Here is a 19,236-nt window from a genome sequence, read left to right as displayed (position 1 = left end):
TAGCTGAGTGGAAGGTGACAACATAGACTTATATGTGGTGGCACTGTAGCAATCTCATATTGGAAAGTGCAGCGGGATATCCGAACAAGATTAACAGAGCACGCAGAGTGACCCATGGTGACATCAGGTGGACCTATCGCCTACAATGGAGAGCCACTGCAAATTTTCCATGACATTGTGAAGATGGCTATATGTAAGGCCTTTAAACTTATCACAGATCACTTTGGGTCAAGAGCATCAAGTATAGAAGGGATGACCCTTTCAGATTGATTTTGCAGTGGAATAAGAAGCAGCACACTTTTTGTGCAACAAAGGATTCCAAGGCACCCAGGGACTAGACTTTGCAGAAAATACTGAGTCCACACACAAAAGGGGCTGATCTAGTTGCCATCTAATGAGAGATAGCAGAGGGGCTTCTGCCATCACACCAGAAACTGCCTGGGCTCAGTAGAGATCATGGTGAGCAAAGATAAGGTAATTCAACATCCTCACAATGTCAGTGGAGATTCTGAGATAAAGCCACAAGGTTGATTGGATCAGGGCAAGAGGCAGCCAAGAACTAGGATAGAATCATGAACTGCTTCTGTGGACTTTGCAGGGCTTTAGTCCTACATAGAGTGGTGACTGTAATCATAGCTGGGGTGAATGGGCAGGAAACTGATTGGATCAGTGTTGACAGAGCTAACAGCGGAACCCTTATTCTTAGTTTTTACACTTTATTTTTGCAAAAACAAAATGGGCTAGATAATTTTATATATTCAATTCCAAAGGAGCAGTTCACTAGGAGAGAACTGAAAGTTGCTAAGATGTTGACATTGTGTATTGTTGTTCGGTTTTATTGGATGGGCTGGGGGGGGGGGGGGGAGTGCATACCGAGATTCACAAAATCCTGCAGTTTCTCTCCCACATTAAGGGTAAGCCAGAGGATCCATGGGTTAGGGCATTTTGTTGAGGTTTTGAATTAATAATGGAGCATACAGAGAATAAAGCAAAAACCAAAGGAAATGATGAACGGAGTGTTGAACATTGCAAGCACTCACCCCCAGTCAACTGATCTGGGTTTAATCCATCACCGTTCTTTAGCCCACTCTGCCACCCCAGTTCAGACATGGCCATATGCAAATCAGTCTGACCCTGTGCCTCATGGGAACAGCCCAGCCCGAACTGCCAAGCCATGTCTTTCCTGGACCGGAAACAAGCTTCCTAGGACCGGTTTCTGGCATTTCAGCCGTCTACAGCCAGGCTTGCGTGAATCCAGTGGCAAAGTGAGCAAGGGACTCACGTCTGAGCATACCCTGCCAACTTATGGCGAACAAAGCATAAACCAAAGGAAATGATGAACGGAGTGTTGAACACTGCAAGCACTCACCCCCAGTCAACTGATCTGGGTTTAATCCATCACCATTCTTTAGCCCACTCTGCCACCCCAGTTCAGACATGGCCATATGCAAATCAGTCTGACCCTGTGCCTCATGGGAACAGTCCAGCCCGAACTGCCAAGCCATGTCTTCCCTGGACCGGACAGAGACTATACATGACATATACCATCACATACAACATATGGCTGGAGCACAAACTAATTTAAGCTATAATGGTCACAACTTTAGTAGAAAACAGTATTCTATTACACATGACTAGTATCAAAAAGTGGGCAATACAGGTACAGTCTTGTACTGTTCAATATATATCACATAAAAGAAATGAGCATAAATTGAGAAATCTAGAATGCAAACCAAGCGTGGCCTTAACACAATATGATAATATCCCAATGAAGCCACAAAATGTGAATAAATTCAAGCACAGCCAGCACAGCCAGCACAGCCCGCACAGCCAACACGTTTGTCTGTGGCTCAGACTTCCTTAGGGCTGAAGAACAAAACAGAATTTACATGTGTAATATCACAAATATAAATAACATGTGTAGATAGGCACCTCCAAGTTCATACACAAAAATGTTCAATGTACCACAGATTTGGTCGCATGCGTTGATGATGACCCTAATGGGAAAATATTGGCAACATTGTCCACCATGCTGACCGTAAGAATCCCAGAAAGTACAGAAGAACATGCAAACTGTAAAAGAAATACAAATACAACAAATTGTCTGGCAAAGTGAACATAAAATCCCATGACAATCACCACATGCAGATAAAGAACACACTTAAACAAAAGAAGTGAATCAGTGTCCTTTACCCAAGACAAGTCAAGTCAAGTTTATTTCCATAGTTAGTTAAAACCGTTGCAGTACAAAAAATATATATATAATCAATTAAAACTATCATGTGCATATATAAAACTCTTGTATCTAAAACCGTGCTAAAAAGCTTGCTAGTTTTGTGCAAATATAATAGCATAAAAAACTTTTCAGATTTATCAACTTAAAAGTATATGTTCAAAATGACCTCAGTTGCTTTACACTTTTTGTAGTTTCTAACTAGGTTCCTATTGTTACCCAAGACAAAGATGTACTTAATCGCTCTTCCTTGTTCAGGAGTACTGCCTGTCGTAGCACATAAAATCATTCTTTCCACTTACCAACCACACTTTGATGGAGGTTTTAGTGCTGGTTGCATTATCCCACTGTTGCTGTTTTTTGTATTAGGTATGATATATAACATCATCCAAAAACAAACAAAAGTAGTGTGGGTCTTGCATAGCACCAGTGCTTATTACTAGAATTATTGTGAACTGCTACACTATACTATTCATGACCCCACAGCTTAGAGAGCACACATATTCAACCACCACAAGACAAATTAAAAAGGAGCTTATTTTTTATACATTTATTTTCAGCCGTAATTCAAGTCATCAAAAAGTGCAGAAAAATATCCAATATGATCCAATTCAGTATAATTCAATTCTCAGGAGTCTCGCCATTGGGTTTCAGAATCCAACTTTTATTCATTTTTCCAAATAACACATTTTAATTGCCCAGCCAGCGCATTTCGTCCAATAGGAATTCATCAGGATTTAGAATTCCAATAATGTATATTTGAATGATGTGTTGTATGACTTCAGGTGCAATATCTTCACGTGGAAATAGTCTTCTTTCCTGTGTGGTAAAGTACCCCCTAATTTATCTTTCTCTTCTGTGTGCCAAGGCAGATTGTCACAACTAACACCTAGGTTCTGGTAGGTGGGAAGAGCTTCTCAACAGTAGCTTTGAAGTGCAGGGTATCTACTTCCTTCCCTGCCCTGGCTGCAAGCTGGCTGGCATGACAATATAGGGTTGTTATGCCTATTGTGTGGAGACAGAGCACAGTCTATTCAGGTGCAAGTGGGGCTGTGCTTAGCTCCGCCCCCCATCAAGCCAGTTTATGGCCCATTAAGGCCCATCAAGTCACACCTAAGATCCCATTGTGTATGGCTGTCTAGAGGGAAATTTCAAGAGACAGCTGTCACCTACCTCAGACATTTAGTCAGAGACCGACAGATGGCACAGAATGGTTAAAGTAAGAAAATGCAAACTTTCTAAAAGAGGTATTTTCAGACTTGCCATTTGAAATCCAACTTTATCATAAGTTGTGATTTTAAATTGATTCTGAGTCAAGAGAAAACAAACTCGAAATATCTGTCTTTTCCCAATTGGAAATGACATTCATAAAATGTAACAAGGTAATCCCAAGATTAACCTATGGGCAAGATAGGCCTTGCGGTAGTGAGAATTGTCTTGCAAAGCTGGTTGAAGACACTCAGATAAAGATAATATAGTTGTCATGTGTCTTGGCAAACTTCAAGACAATTATGTTTCTTCTGAATATTATGCACAAATTCTACTACTTATATATAGTGCTTGAAGGATCGGAAAGCACTGTCTTTACAATCTGCACTTTGGTTAGGCTGAATTTCTGGGACTGCCACATCTTCAAAGGATGAAATTTAAAAATGCTTGATTCACTGGTTGAAGATAAGAACTAGCATTTGATTTTACGGGCTATAAATTGTTATATTCATTATGATACTGATTTTCTGATGTATGGTTTTTGTTATGATTCTGCTCAATAACCTCCCCCCCCCCAAAATACAGATTTGTATACCGCGGCTAAACACCTGTGAGGGTATCCAGGCACTGAGGGTCCTGCTGCAGAGGCTTATTCAAACAGCCAGGCCTTGAGTCATTTCCTGAATTCCAGCATAGAGGGAGAGAGCTGTAGGTGAAGAGGGAGATTGTTCCACGATATGGCCACCAGGTAGGAGAAGAAACGACCTCTGCTGTAGCTCCCGCGTATCCAAGGGGTGTGAGAGGGGTGAAGGGAGGCAGATCACAGGTGTCTGGTGGATTGGTGAAAGTTCAGGCAGTGGTTGATTTATGCTGGTTCTTGGTTGAACAGGGCCTTGTACATGTGGATCAGCATCTTGAAGTGACATGTCTACTGAATGAGGAGCCAATGGACTTTTCTCAGGTGAATGGTAATATCGGTCCATTTGGGAAGGTCCAGGATGAGCCTGGCAGTGGAATTCCATATGATCTGTAGTCTCTTCAGGAGGTTTGCAGTGATTCCTGCATAGAGTGTGTTGGCCTAGTCCAGTCTGCTGGTGATTAGAGGTTGAGTGACGGTTTGTCTGGTGTTGACCAGGAGCCATTTATAAATCCTACAGAGCATGCGAAGGGTGAGGAAGCAGGTGGAGGAGACAGCGTTGATCTGGTTTATCATCATGAAATTGCTGTCCAGGATGATGCCGAGTCTGCAGGCATGGTCTATTGAAGTGGGGGAGGGTCCTAATTCAGAGAGTCACTAGGTGTTGATTAATCTGGAGGTGTTTTTCCCAAAGATCCGTACTTCCGTTTTGTCAGTGTTGAGTTTCAGGCAGTTGTCTTTGCTCCAGTCTGGTATGCTTGTCATGCACCTGTGGAAGTTATCACTTGAAGTAGTAGACTCTTCTGATAGCGAGAGGATGAGTTGGGTGTCGCTGGCATAGGAAATTATGTTCAGTCCATATGCTCTGATGACATTGGCCAGGGGGGTCATGCAGGTGTCGAACAGGGTGGGATTGAGGGAAGAGCCATAAGGGACACCACCAATGATGTTGTGTTCAGAGGTAAAGAGAGGAAGGGGGATTCTCTGAGTTCTTCTGGTGAAGAAGGGGGTGATCCATCTGAGGGTGTCTCCTTGAATTCTGTATTGGTGAAGCCTCTTGATTAGGGTGCAGTGGGATATGTGTCAAATGCTTGTGAGAGGTCGAGGGCTGCCATTCCTCCTTGGTCAAGGATGGCTCTGCTGTCATCTGTGGCAGAGATGAGGGCAGTTTCGGTGCCGTGGTTGGCATGGAATCCAGACTGGGAGTTGTCCAGGAGGTTGCTGTTGCCCAGGTGTTGCATGAGCTGTTGGCAGTTGATGGCTTTCTCAAGGACCTTGGCAGGTACGGGTCACTATAGTTTGTTTGCCTAAGGTGGGTTAGATGAGACCAGTCTGAGTTCCCATGTGCACTTGCTACATTTTATACTGCACGGACTACTATGCTGACTTGCTCTCATACAAATGTAACTTTCTTAATTTGCCAATGGCATGATTGTGCTTTGTTCACTGTGCAGGGACCCTGGAGTTTTGCTCTGCTTTCCGACACATCCTGAACATGTCAGATTCATGCTTGGGGTAAATAAGAAGGCCATTCCCATGCTTGGTCCCAGCTGCTATGCACCCCTACTTTGATTACGCTTAGTCCCCAGTAGAATTGATACTTAGTGGCTGTGCTGCGGAGGTGCTGCAGCCATCAGTGTATACTATTACTCTGGAAAGGTTTGACTGAACTGGAACCAGTGCTTTCAGGAAGTGATAGCACAGCTCAACTGAAGGAGTGCCTTGATAAACAGACCACCAGAACTGTAATTGTTTTAAGGTGTTTTATGGATGTGGAGTAGGTTTGACTACAAATAAAAAAAAAGCTACTCTGTATTGAGCAGATCCTAGCCTTGACCACACCAGATATGAAGATCTGCAAAATTCTGTTTGAAACTGTGAGGCCGATTTAGAGTTTGTTGGAGGGGGGTAGAGAGCACAACAGCAGTGTAGTACCCCCTCCGCCAAACTAAAGGCCCACCCTCTTCATTTAGAGACAGGAGAACCTTCATTATGATGACACTGGAGACTACTCCATCTCCACTGCCGACATAAACCTCTGACAGCCTAACGCAATAAGGGCCTGCAGAGGTTTGGGATTGTGTCCGCCCACCCAATTTAGATTGCACGAGGGACAGTGAAAACTGCAAAATGCCCTCCTCATCATAGAAGAAATATCGCATGATGATGGTGGCATTTGTTCTTTTATCTCCCAAAACAAAATCCCACTTTGGATTTTTGTTATGGAAAATAATTTTAAAAACATTGTAAGTTTGCCTTGCGGTTCCGTCATGTTGTGGAGCTGTCCGTCAAACATATAATGCATGGATAGAAACTGTTGTAACAGAGGTTTCTCCCAATGCTACAGATTTCCGCTGGACCCGCTGACATCTCAGAGTTTGGCAGGTGGGGACAATGTCAGGGCAATTGTGGCATTATTATTCTGTTGCCTTGTGACCAAATGCTTGGAATGGTTGCGTAGAAACTACTCAGGGTGGTCATAAAGTGCGTTTTTACTCCTTTATTTAGGCGTATACAGTTATTTTACTGTCAATTGAACAAAGTCTTTGTTCAGGTGTTCCAACGTCTTCTTACTTTTCAGGTTCTTCGGAGGTCCTCCCTGCCAGCACCCTCGACAGAAACAAAGCAGCAGGTAAGTATCTGCCCTTGTTTTTATAGAAGTGGTGGTTATTCATGTTACTATGGGGAGGGGATGCGCATTAGCTATCTACTTTAACTTAGTAAAGAAACAACAACAACAAAAATAAGGAAGCCCCAAACCACTGTTGAACTGGTCTTGGCTCTTGTGTCCCTCTTCTCTTTTATACTACAGAGGAAGGTGTCTATCTTTTTCACCCTTCTCACTTTGGCTTATGCTCTGTTCTTTCTCCCCCTTTTTTTCTTTCTTTCCATTTCTTTTATTTTTCACCTCCTTTCTTGAAGGTATCCTTTTCGTTCTGTCTCGTTCTTTGTTTCCCCCCCTTTTTGTTTCTTTTCTCCTCCCCTCTTCCCCACACTTCCTTTGTGGTTTGGCTCTAGAGTTGGTTTTGTTTAAATAAACAGGCACGCACCTGGCGGAGCCACGCCCCTCCTGGGACGCCGCGGGAATCTTTTGTTGACTGTCGGCAAAGAGACTCCTTCTCGGCTTAGGCTTCCTGGGTTCTCGTGGGGAACCCGGGCTCACTCTTCTCCGCTCCTTATCACGTTCCTCATCTGGGACCTTCTTCAGTTCGGTTTGGTCCTGCATCCCGTCCGTGGTCTCCGTCTTCACTTTCTCCTCCCAAACGGCACGACCTCCCGTCTTCTTCTTCACGTCGTTAGACGCAATGACGTGACTCCTCCCCTGTGCCTGATACTGGGCCAGGCAAGGAGGAATGGACTGGCTGCTGTGTTGCCATCACCAGGTTGGTGACATGCCCTGACGGAGTAAAACCCCATCTGCCAAACTCTAAATTGTCCAGATAATATATATATATATATATATATATATATATATATTACCTACTGGCGGTCGCCAGTAGGTAGTTATAGTTAGGACCGTGTTTCCATAGGAAATCTCAAAATTCTATTTTGAATAACTTTGGCGCTGGTTGACGAATCCTCGCAAAATTTTCAAAACTAATGGGGCGTTCTGCTCAGCTCCTATCCTGAAAGTCTCGGGGTGATTCGTCAAGCGGGGGCTGAGAAAAAGGGGGGGTCCCAAAACACGTTTTCCCCATGGATTTTTCCATAGGGACTTTAGTCGCAGCTACAGCCCGAACGGCTGAACAGAATTACTTGAAATTTGGCAGAGAGGTAGCCATAAGGTCCATGAAGTTCCTTTTGCAGGTTTGGTGTAAATCTGTTCAATATTTCCTGAGAAAATAGCATTTAAATCAATATATATATCTACACGCGCGCAGCGTGCGCGCACTGAGCAAGCCCTGTGCGCGCACCCTGCCGTGCGCGAGCGCACATCTGATTGGTTGTTAAATGTCAGTAAACATTCGAATCAGTGGAAATCAGGAAGCGGCGGCCGCCATTTTGTCTCTCGCAGTCTGAGGCAGTAAAAAACAAAGGGGGAGAACGTGTAAAGGGGACAGAGTGGGGAGATATTGACCCACTAGGCATTGGCAGGGGGTCACAGTAGGACCTTGTAGGGCAAAAAAAAAGAATTATATTATTTTAAAAAATATCGCCGAGTGTGCGCACCAAGCGCGCACCCGAAAAAAACTTTTAACAAAAAAAAGAAAAAAAAATCACAGTGAAGTGTTTAGATATTAGGTGGCTCTATAAAAAGCCCTTGTGTTCATTGAGTGCTTTTTTTGGTAGTACCTACAAGTAAGTACCGATGCAGAGTCTTAAGTTCAAGAGGAAGACTCTGTTGCCTTCATCAGTGAAGTGTACACCATCTCCTCTATAAATGTCTTGCATGTTGTAACGCAAGTTGTTGTGGTATATAGAACCCATACCATAGTCTCTGAGGAAAGCAGAAATAGATTTGTTGACGTGCTTCCTTGCTTTGTCAATCTGCGGACAATGTTGGTTGGACCAGTTCCACTTTTGCCTTTGGCATATATTAGAATATACAAAGGCAGTTTGTGGAAAAAGTGACATCAATTGCACAAAGGTGTCCTTAACAAGCATTTCCAGACCTACCCCAGTTAAAGTGCCTAGGTCCTTTCCACCACAGTGCACAATAATAAGGTTAGGCTGTGGGAAATGTAGAAAGGTTTTCACCAAAGGCATTAATTGGTGCCACTTTAACCCTCTCTGACCAATCCATTTAATGTCTACATTTGGCAAAGCAAGGTCTCTCATCATACCTCTTTTTACTGCATACTTTTCACTCCAGAAGACATAGCTGTGACCTACAATCCACACTGTGAACATCTTCCAAGGAGATCTGGATGCAGTCAGGATGTGTCTTTCAGCAGAATGGCAATATGAAAAGAAAGACAGTTGAAAAAAGGAGGCATACATATTTTTTTTTACAAAAAGAACTGATTGGCTGATTCAAACTATTTTAAAGTTAAAACTAGGCTGTCTGTATACATTTTTAGAAGCATGTTTTGTATTGGTTATGAAAAATGTGTTGCAACTGAACATTACTTTGGATTTGCTGAGAGGTTTGACAGGTCAAGCACTCTTGCTCTTTGGTTTTGAAACATTGTGTGCTGAACTTTTGACCTCTCTGCACACACCAGTGTTCCATGACCTGTTGCTATGGCAGCAGGCAGAAGTGATGTTGGGGGAAGGGTTCAGTTGGAAAAGGGTTGAAAATGACAACCAATAAAAAAGTGTGATTCCATTTGAAAAAATGTGGGAAGGAATGTGATTTGGAGTTAACATGTATATGTGTGAAAAAAGAGAGGGAAACTGTGCCATTAACTGGTTCTGCTGAGAGGAGAGAGGTGTTCAGCTCAGAGATTCTGGTCTGATAAACTGCTGTGTGACTGCCACATTTCTTTCACAACTAACTAATTTTAAAGGTGAGTTATGAGTTTGAGAGGGGGTGTTTGTGGATAATTTAGATATAAAAAAAAATTGTGATTATTTATTTAAAGTTGTGATTTACATTTTGTGTTTTGGGAGATATTTAACTGTCTTGAATATGTAAAATATTATGGAGTATGTTTTCACCATAAGTTAAGGTGTACTGGTAACAATGAGGAATAATATTTTGTGCCTACTATCAAACCATGAGTTTGTGTGCAGAGAGGAATTGTTGACAGAGATTTAATTTGTGTTGCTGTTGAAAAGTAAGACTTGCACCTGAAAGAAAAGGAAAGCTTCTTTTTAATTGTGATGGTTAGGATTTAGCAGAAATCACTTTGAAAGAAATGAGAGGCAAATGCCAACACATTTGAAATTAGCATGGCAGATTTTCGTTCTACATTAAAAGTTGTGAATTACATTTTATGTTGTGGAAGATATGTATCTGTCTTGAACATGTTAGATATTTTGGAGTATGTCTTCCCCAGAATCAAAGGTGTGCTGAAACTATGCACTGTTACATACATCCCAGCAGTCTTCATGCATTTCTCTTGCACCAGACAAAAAACAGTCTCTGTGTGCTGTTTCAGATAGCACTGTGTAACGCAAACACATTCAACGTCACCAAGGCACATTTCCTTTGCTCTAGTGTAGTCACTCACCCAGATTGCACATGCTCATGGTATGAAGTAGCTGTTAGGACATGTGCTCTTTTCTGCCTCTGTGATCTACAAGGAAAATGTGTCAGGCTGTAACAGTAATTATCACTTGCTCTACCACAGTAGTAAATGTGCTTTGAAATTGCCAATCAAATTCTGTTTTCTGCTTAGAAGCACACCATGAGGCTGTGTGCGCACAGGAATTGTGGCCAGAGATGTAATTTGTGTTGCAGTTGTTCTGTAAAACATGCACTTGCAGGAAAGGGACAGCTTGTTTTCTTCAAATGTGGTGGTTAGCAGTCAGCAGAAATCACTAAATCGCAAATGAGAGGCAAAAGCTAAAACATTTGAAACCAACAGGGTAGATTTTCCTTTCAAAATAGCAAAGGCACAGGTAGTTGCCATATGTTCAAAACTGAACATAACCCTTAGCACACATGCACTGTTACATACATCCAAGCAGTCTTCATGCAGTTTTGGAAGTCTCTTTGCTCATCTGTCTTGCACCAGACAATACACAGTCTCCAGAAACACACTCTTGGCACACACGCAGCAGCTTCTCCAACACTCCCATGCGTAGTACTCAGCTCTGTGTGCTGTTTCAGATAGCACTCTGTAACGCAAACACATTCATCGTCACCAAGGCTCATTTCCTTTGCTCTAGTGTAGTCACTCACCCAGATTGCACATGCTCATGGTATGAAGTAGCTGTTAGGACATGTGCTCTTTTCTGCCTCTGTGATCTACAAGGAAAATGTGTCAGGCTGTAACAGTAATTATCACTTGCTCTACCACAGTAGTAAATGTGCTTTGAAATTGCCAATCAAATTCTGTTTTCTGCTTAGAAGCACACCATGAGGCTGTGTGCGCACAGGAATTGTGGCCAGAGATGTAATTTGTGTTGCAGTTGTTCTGTAAAACATGCACTTGCAGGAAAGGGACAGCTTGTTTTCTTCAAATGTGGTGTTTAGCAGTCAGCAGAAATCACTAAAACGCAAATGAGAGGCAAAAGCTAAAACATTTGAAACCAACAGGGTAGATTTTCCTTTCAAAATAGCAAAGGTACAGGTAGTTGCCATATGTTCAAAACTGAAAATAACCCTTAGCACACATGCACTGTTACATACATCCCAGCAGTCTTCATGCAGTTTTGGAAGTCTCTTTGCTCATCTGTCTTGCACCAGACAATACACAGTCTCCAGAAACACACTCTTGGCACACACGCAGCAGCTTCTCCAACACTCTCATATGTAGTACTCAGCTCTGTGTGCTGTTTCAGATAGCACTGTGTAACGCAAACACATTCAACGTCACCAAGGCACATTTCCTTTGCTCTAGTGTAGTCACTCACCCAGATTGCACATGCTCATGGTATGAAGTAGCTGTTAGGACATGTGCTCTTTTCTGCCTCTGTGATCTACAAGGAAAATGTGTCAGGCAGTAACAGTAATTATCACTTGCTCTACCACAGTAGTAAATGTGCTTTGAAATTGCCAATAAAATTCTGTTTTCTGCTTAGAAGCACACCATGAGGCTGTGTGCGCACAGGAATTGTGGCCAGAGATGTAATTTGTCTTGCAGTTGTTCTGTAAAACATGCACTTGCAGGAAAGGGACAGCTTGTTTTCTTCAAATGTGGTGGTTAGCGGTCAGCAGAAATCACTAAATCGCAAATGAGAGGCAAAAGCTAAAACATTTGAAACCAACAGGGTAGATTTTCCTTTCAAAATAGCAAAGGCACTGTTAGTTGCCATATGTTCAAAACTGAAAATAACCCTTAGCACACATGCACTGTTACATACATCCCAGCAGTCTTCATGCAGTTTTGGAAGTCTCTTTGCTCATCTGTCTTGCACCAGACAATACACAGTCTCCAGAAACACACTCTTGGCACACACGCAGCAGCTTCTCCAACACTCCCATGCGTAGTACTCATCTCTGTGTGATGTTTCAGATAGCAGTGTGTAACGTAAACACATAAAAACATCATCAAGGCCTCATTTTCTTTGCTCTAGTCTAATCACTCACCCTGTAACACATGGTCATGGTCTCAAGGAGCTGTTTGGACATGTGCTGTTTTCTGTCTCTCTAAATGATAAGGAAAATGTGTCAGGCTGTAACAGTAATTTGGTACTATCCAGGAACACTGTTTTGTGCCTAAAAACACAGCATGAGTCTGTGTGCATACAGGAATTGTGGGCAGAGATTTAATTTATGAAGTTGTTGTTCAGTAAGAATTGCAGTCCCAGGAAAGGGGCAGCCTGTGTTATGTGCCTAAAATGACGGCATGAGTCTGTGTGCGCACAGGAATTGTGGGCAGAGATTTAATTTGTGAAGTTGTTGTTCAGTAAGAATTGCAGTCCCAGGAAAGGGGCAGCCTGTTTTCTTTACTCAAATTATCCCTTAGCACACATGCACTGTTACATACATCCCTGCAGTCTTCATGCAGTTCTGGAAGTCTCCTTGCTCATCTCTCTTGCATCAGAGAATACACAGTCTCCAGAAACACACTCTTGGCACACATGTAGCAGCTTCTCCAACACTCCCATGCGTAGTACTCAGCTCTGTGTGATGTTTCAGATAGCACTGTGTAACGCAAACACATTCAACGTCACCAAGGCTCATTTCCTTTGCTGTAGTCTAATCACTCACCCAGGTTGCACATGCTCATGGTATGAAGTAGCTGTTAGGAAATGTGCTCTTTTCTGCCTCTCTAAATGATAAGGAAAATGTGTCAGGCTGTAACAGTAATTTGGTCCTATCCAGGAACACTGTTTTGTGCCTAAAATCACAGCATGAGTCTGTGTGTGTACAGGAATTGTGGGCAGAGATTTAATTTGTGAAGTTGTTGTTCTGAAAGAATTGCAGTCCCAGGAAAGGGGCAGCCTGTGTTATGTGCCTAAAATGACGGCATGAGTCTGTGTGCGCATAGGAATTGTGGGCAGAGATTTAATTTATGAAGTTGCTGTTCAGTAAGAATTGCAGTCCCAGGAAAGGGGCAGCCTGTGTTATGTGCCTAAAATGACGGCATGAGTCTGTGTGCGCACAGGAATTGTGGGCAGAGATTTAATTTGTGAAGTTGTTGTTCAGTAAGAATTGCAGTCCCAGGAAAGGGGCAGCCTGTTTTCTTTACTCAAATTATCCCTTAGCACACATGCACTGTTACATACATCCCTGCAGTCTTCATGCAGTTCTGGAAGTCTCCTTGCTCATCTCTCTTGCATCAGAGAATACACAGTCTCCAGAAACACACTCTTGGCACACATGCAGCAGCTTCTCCAACACTCCCATGCGTAGTACTCAGCTCTGTGTGATGTTTCAGATAGCACTGTGTAACGCAAACACATTCAACGTCACCAAGGCTCATTTCCTTTGCTGTAGTCTAATCACTCACCCAGGTTGCACATGCTCATGGTATGAAGTAGCTGTTAGGAAATGTGCTCTTTTCTGCCTCTCTAAATGATAAGGAAAATGTGTCAGGCTGTAACAGTAATTTGGTACTATCCAGGAACACTGTTTTGTGCCTAAAATCACAGCATGAGTCTGTGTGTATACAGGAATTGTGGGCAGAGATTTAATTTGTGAAGTTGTTGTTCTGAAAGAATTGCAGTCCCAGGAAAGGGGCAGCCTGTGTTATGTGCCTAAAATGACGGCATGAGTCTGTGTGCGCACAGGAATTGTGGGCAGAGATTTAATTTGTGAAGTTGTTGTTCTGAAAGAATTGCAGTCCCAGGAAAGGGGCAGCCTGTTTTCTAAACTCAAATTATCCCTTAGCACACATGCACTGTTACATACATCCCTGCAGTCTTAATGCAGTTCTGGAAGTCTCCTTGCTCATCTCTCTTGCACCAGAGAATACACAGTCTCCAGAAACACACTCTTGGCACACATGCAGCAGCTTCTCCAACACTCCCATGCGTAGTACTCAGCTCTGTGTGATGTTTCAGATAGCAGTGTGTAACGCAAACACATAAAAACATCATCAAGGCCTCATTTTCTTTGCTCTAGTCTAATCACTCACCCAGGTTGCACATGCTCATGGTATGAAGTAGCTGTTAGGAAATGTGCTCTTTTCTGTCTCTGTAAACTATAAGGAAAATGTGTCAGGCTGTAACAGCAATTATCACTTGCTCTACCACAGTAGTAAATGTGCATTTAAATTGCCAATCAAATATTGTTTTCTGCCTAGAATCACACCATGAGGCTGTGTGCGCACATGAATTGTGGGCAGAGATTTAAAGTGTGTTGCAGTTGTTCTGAAAGACTTGCACTTGCAGGAAAGGGGCAGCTTGTTTTTTTCAACTGTGGTGGTTAGCACTCTGCACAAATCAGTAAATCACAAATGAGAGGCAAATGATAAAACATTTGAAATTAATGAAAAGCTTAAAAAATATTTTAATGAATTATAATTACAAAAAGGAATTTTTTTTAAGTTTCTTGCAGGTATTGCTGAGCAACAGTGAAAAAATAAAAAAATGCCTTTAAGGACAAGAAAGAGGAAAGAAAAGCAACAACAAGTATATCTGGACAAAACTGGGAAAAAAAAATAGGAGGAAAAGCTTGTGATGGAGAAAAGAAAAACTCTACTGGTAAGAAAACTAAAGTTTTCTTTAAAAATAACTTTAAAAAAACAGAAAATGGCAAAAATAAATGTAAAACAAACAGTGTTTTATGTACAAAGCAACAACAGAGTCAACAGCAAAAAACAAAAGCTAATGTACAATCAGAAGTAAGTAAAACTGATTTAACACGAAAATTAGATTTTAAAAACATTCGTCGAAAAATGTTTCAGAGAAGAGTGATGTTAAATTTGCTAAAGGATGTGAAAAAATATAAGAAAAAATCAAAATTTCTTGAGAAAAAAAAATGTATAGAAAATATTGTAAGTAAGGCTTTGGAAATAAAAAGAAAACTTTTTATTCTAATTTTGAATAGGATGCGTAGATTAGATAAATTAGTCAATGCAATGAAGTCACAAAGCAAAAGGAAAAGAGAAGTGAAAAAAAGTAACTTTTGTAAAGTGTTCTTGGGAGAATGGAAGCACAGTTCAAGTACTGAACCATTTTTTAATGAAGAGAGTTATCTTCAAAGTAATAGTTTGTTGCATGCAGTTGACACCAATGGTAGAGCATATGAAGTTAAGGATGGTTGTGTGATGGAAAAAGAGAAAATGGTCCCAAGAAATGAGGAAGAAGTAATGGCTGCGGAGGCTATGGGGAGACGTCCAAAAGCCCCAGTGTACACTTGGAACTGTAGTAGTATTTGTACTGTGCGTCAGGAATCTATTGATAAATTACGTGACTTTCTAAGAGAATATAGTAAAAAGAGTGTAAAACAGAAGATGAAGGTGCTTCAAACACTAGATCCATGCAGAGTGAGAGAGAATACTGGTTTGCAAGGACATTCTCTGGCTTGTCTTTCTAGAAAAGTGTGTAAAAGTGTTTTTCATCATTTTAGGATGCTGGCTGTTCATCATACTGAAATGAGAAAGTTTGTGAGAACATTGTATTTTGCTAAAAGTCCAGCAGTAAAGTTAAATAATGCTCTGTTCCGTGGATCTGTATCAGATGTAGTGAAGGTTACCGATGAGATTCAGTTTTGTTACTTTGGTCCAGAACAAGAAAGTGCAGAAAAGGACACAGTTAATGAGGAAAATGAGGAACAGAATGTAGAACTCATTATTACTAAAAATTTTGAGGATGAAATGACAACATTTACTATCATCTCTAATGAAAGACCAAATATTACTTGTATTTGTTGCCGCAGAAGCCATTATAAAATTCAAACAAGGAATGTTGATCTGTATAAAAAAAGTGAAAATGAAGATAATTATAAGTGGAAGGATTTTGCAACATATATATTTCTAGAAAATTGTTTTGAATTGGGTGAAGATCAGCGTATTTGTAAATACTGTTATAATAAGTTAGAAGAAAATAGAATGCCGACCAGAGCTGTACATAATAATTTAGAATTGGATGCTATTCCTGCCGAACTTTCTGATTTAAATACATATGAGTCTATACTCATTCAATGTGTTCATCCGTTCCAGACCATAGTACGTATGGAGCCCAAAACTGGTAAATTGCCTCCTTCAGATTTACTGAGATGTTTAAAAGGAAGAGTGGTGTATTTGCCATTGGATTTGAAAAAAATATGGAAACTATTGATGCAGATACTTTGGAAACTGAACCATTAGTTATTTTGGTTAATGGTGTACCTACAAAGAATAAGAAGATTTGGCAGGAGCTGGTAGATGTACGGAAAGTACAAAGAGCAAATTTATATTTGAAAAGGAATAATAAATGGTATGAATCAATTTATATAGATGAAGAAGAAGAAGATTTACAAGAAGACACAGAAACACCAACTGGACAAATTGAAAAAGTGGACAAGTCAAAAGAAGAAGAAATTCATGAACATTTTAGCATACATCCTCTTCATTCAAAAGAAGTTATGGGAGACACTATTGATCTGTTTCAGATGAAGAAAGCAAAAGGAACTCCCGTGAGTGTATGGGAGAAGAGCTTGGAAGCTCGATGTTTTCCTCAGCTGTTTCCTACAGGAAAAGGTGGACGATACGATGAACGTCCAGAACAGATTCCAGCTTCTGAGTATCGGACTACAAGACTATATGCTGAAGATTCAAGATTTCGTCAAAGTATTCCTTATTTGTTTCATCTTTTATTTGAAAGCGACTTGTCTGCATTATCTTATGCAGTAAATCACATTTTAAAAAGTGGAGTACATCTACATAATGTGTCTGCTAAGGATTTTATGGAGAAAGTGCAGCACCGAGATGATCATTTGGAAACACAATTGATCAATCTGATGGCTTGTCAGCGTGGGACAAATGAATATTGGTACCGACGCCATGGAGAATTAAAATGCATGTTACGGAATTTAGGAACTCCTACATGGTTCGTAACCCTAAGCTGTGCCGAGCACGCTTGGGATGATTTATTGGATTTTCTACGAGAGGCAAATTCAAACATTAAAAACATTGAATACAAGACAGCAGGAGAACTGTGCTCATTGGATCCGGTTAATGTTTGCAGATATTTCAATCATAGATTTGAGGCTATGATGTCCTTCATCTGCAATAAAAAAAATCCACCTCTTGGAGAAGTAGTGGATTTCGTTTGGAGAAAAGAGTACCAAGCAAGAGGTGCTCCTCATATTCATATGCTGTTGTGGATCAAGGATGCCCCAAAATTTGGAACAGATGCTGATGAAGCAGTGTTATCTTTCATTGAAGAATATGCAACATGTGCTATACCTAAAAGCACAGAAGAGAAAAAGTTAAAAGAGCAAGTTTTACGTTTCCAAAGTCATCGGTGTGGAAAATACTGTCGACGGAAGTACAAGACCAAAGATAAATTCTACACAAAGTGTCAATTTGGATTTCCTAGACCTGTTCTTTCAAAAGGAAGAGTCAACAGTTTTATGTCAGCTGTGCGACATACTATAACCAGAAAATCCCCCAAAAATACATACAACCTAAGAAGAAAAGAAGAGTCAAAATTTATAAATGACTACAACCCAGTCATTTTAACCATGTGGAATGCTAACATGGATATTCAGTATGTGGCAGACAATTCTATTGCTGTTGCTCGGTATGTCACATCTTACATCACTAAATCTGAGAAAACAGAATTGAAGGAAATGTGGGAAGAGATTTCTCACGAGAAGACTGTCAGTAAGAAGCTGTACAGTTTCAGTTTAAAGATGTTATCGCATCGAGAAACTGGATCCTACGAATGCTCAGATAGGTTATCATCTGCAAGTCTTTACTCGAAATCCAGAAGAATAATTTGGGTCAGTTTAGGCCTTGCAGGAATGCGAAATCGGGTACTGAAATCTGTTGGAGAAATTGAATATTTGGCCGAGAATGACCCAGAAAGTACAGATATTTTGTTTTTGTTTTTTTTTGTTTTGAAAATATTTTTATTGACAACACATGTAAAACACACAGAAAGAAAAACAAAGGAAAACAGAGAATAGCTGATGATGGAAATCTATACATTTGATGTTGAATAGGCCAAACAAATAAATAAATAATAGAGACATAAAGAGGATTAGAAAAAAGTTCCCCAGATTTTTTCAAGTTTTTTCAAGGATTTCAATCCACTCGTTTTAGCGACAGCACACTCCATAGTATAAATTTCGTTAATCAAAAACCACCATTCCAGAATGTGTGGGGGTTTCTGGGAAATCCATGCCCTAGCAATTGTCAATCTAGCACAAGAAAATAATACAGTTAATAAGTCTTTGTGTGGGCAATTCACAGATTGTATATCCAATAAAACAGACAATGGCGAAAGAGAGCCAAAGACGATCTGTTTTTGCACTAAAATATCTTCAAATCCAGACCAGAACTCAGATAAAGCTGGGCAAGTAAGAAATATATGAGTGATATCAGCCGCAAAGAAATCGCATTTGGGACACTTGGATCGTAAATTTGATATAGAGTTTGGAGACCATTTGGAAATTCTAAATGGGGTATAATATAAAGAACAGATGGTTTTATATAGCTGAATTCTAATGTTCGAAGATTGAACCACTCTATTTATATTACAGAGTGAAGCTGAGATTTTGGTAGAGGTAATGTTGGTCCCAAGTCTAGATGTCCATTTCATAGCAATTTTGGAGCAGTTATCCTCTTTGAAATTATTCAAACATTTATAGCCCATACTAATTAGTGACTTCTGTTTATCTGAATAGAAACATGTCCATAGATCTGAGTCCGGAACTTGATTAATTTTCATTTTGCAGACCAAATAATCTCTAATTTGGATATATTTAAATCGCATAGCTTCGGTTAATTTAAAAAGAAGTTTAAGTGTTGTAAAGTTCAGAAATCCCTGATTGCCGTAAAGGTCTCCCAAACAATTAATTCCCAAATTTGCCCAAGCAGTCCCATGTCCGTCGTTAAATATTCCTGGTAGACCAGGGTTACCCCACAAAGAAAGCTTAGAATGAAAAAACGATGTTTTACATATAGCTAATAAGGATTTCCATACCGCAACTGTCTTACGGGCAGTCTTA

General features: G+C 40.7%; 1 long non-coding RNA gene across 2 annotated transcripts in view; it reads right to left on the bottom strand.

Annotated features, from left to right (window-relative positions):
* LOC146785348 (uncharacterized) overlaps nt 1-19,236 on the bottom strand; it is a 282,652-nt gene that overhangs the window by 145,998 nt on the left and 117,418 nt on the right. The window lies entirely within an intron of this gene.

Source organism: Triturus cristatus, chromosome 11, assembly GCF_964204655.1.
Source record: "Triturus cristatus chromosome 11, aTriCri1.1, whole genome shotgun sequence".
Taxonomy (NCBI): domain Eukaryota; kingdom Metazoa; phylum Chordata; class Amphibia; order Caudata; family Salamandridae; genus Triturus; species Triturus cristatus.
The sequence above is the reverse complement of the archived record's forward strand: the minus strand, read 5'-3'. Positions and strand labels throughout refer to the sequence as shown.